Genomic DNA, 1,501 nt, shown 5'->3' with positions numbered 1-1,501 from the left:
GGAATTAACTTTCTATTTTTATTTTTAGTAACTTTCTAATTTTAACTCTTTTAGAATCTAATTTTGTTTCCTAATTTATTTTTAGAATTTTTTTTTAGAAACTAACCTTCCTATTTTGTAGGCCTTTAAGATAGAATTTTGTAATTCGGTAAGCTCCTTCCCTACTTTCTATTTTTCAGTTCTTTTTTAGTAATTTACTTTCTAGTTTAGGACTTTCCTAATTTATTTTAGAAATTTCCACTTTCTTTTAGGAATTCCTTCTTTTAGAATGTCCAGTTTCTTTTAGGAATTCCTTCTTTTAGAAATCAGTTTACTGCTATCTTTCTTTTAAAGGATTGTTCTTCTCGTTTTAGAATCTAACTTATTTTGTTTTATTTTGCAGGTTTTTAACTTAGGGACTCCAATTTGGTAATTTCTTTCCAACTCTCTCTTTCTTTCTAGATTTTCTTTCCCTTTCTTAGGATTAGGTTTTGAATTTAATTGAGGGATATGAGTGTTTCATGCCCAAGTGGGCCCGTGACAACACTCGACGTCTCTTGACTGAAGGAGGATTGGTTGAGGGGTTGACTATCCATCGCAGGACTAGACACCACTCGAAATTCCCTGAGTTAATTGAAGTTATGGCTGAAGAACAACCTCCTCTACTTCCACCCAGGGTGGAGGATACCCAAGATGAGAACGAGGTGCATCAGGCACCCCCGCCGCGTACTTTACGAGATTATTTACAACCGGCGGGAGTGAGTACGCCCTCATGCATGATTTTTCCTGAAAACACAGGACAAATGGACATCAAGCTAAGAGTTATCCAACTCCTTCCCAAATTTCATGGACTTGAATCAGAAAGTCCATATTTACATTTGAAAGAGTTCGATGAGATTATAGCTACATTATGTTTTCCTAATGTATCTGAGGATACAATCAGGCTGAAACTCTTTCCTTTTTCCTTAAAAGAGAAAGCTAAGACGTGGTTACATTCACTGCGTCTTAGATCCATTGGCACATGGAATGACATGCATAGGGAATTCATAAAAAGATTCTTCCCACATCATAAAATAATTACCCTCAGAAAAGCAATCATGAACTTTGCCCAAAAGGAAGATGAAACATTCTTCCAATGTTGGGAAAGGTTCAAAGAATTAGTCAGTTCATGCCCACAACACGGATTTGAAACGTGGCGCATTACAAATTTTTTCTATGATGGACTGACATCTTCCATGCGCCAAATGGTCGAGACAATGTGTAATGGAGAGTTCATTAATAAAGATGTTGACGAGATATGGGATTACCTCGATAGTCTTGTTGAAAAAACACAATCATGGGACTATTACCCAAAGTCGAACACCACGTCTAGTCCGACTCAATTAAAGGAGAAAGGTGGATTATATCTCTTGAAAGAAGAGGATGATCTCAAGTGTAAAGTGACTACGCTCATAAGGAAAGTTGAGGCCATGGAAGGAAAGAAGGATAAGGTTAATGAAATTGTTTGCGGCATCTGTGATTG

General features: G+C 36.7%; 1 non-coding gene across 1 annotated transcript; it reads right to left on the bottom strand.

Moving 5' to 3' along the window:
• Positions 1-1,058: 1,058 nt before the first annotated feature.
• LOC131238131 (small nucleolar RNA R71) lies at positions 1,059-1,165 on the bottom strand. Its single transcript, XR_009167544.1, has one exon. It is a non-coding gene; the product is annotated as a small nucleolar RNA R71 (small nucleolar RNA).
• Positions 1,166-1,501: the final 336 nt, after the last annotated feature.

The sequence above is a fragment of the Magnolia sinica genome, chromosome 2 (assembly GCF_029962835.1).
Source record: "Magnolia sinica isolate HGM2019 chromosome 2, MsV1, whole genome shotgun sequence".
Lineage (NCBI taxonomy): Eukaryota > Viridiplantae > Streptophyta > Magnoliopsida > Magnoliales > Magnoliaceae > Magnolia > Magnolia sinica.
This window is presented reverse-complemented; position numbering and strand designations above follow the sequence as displayed.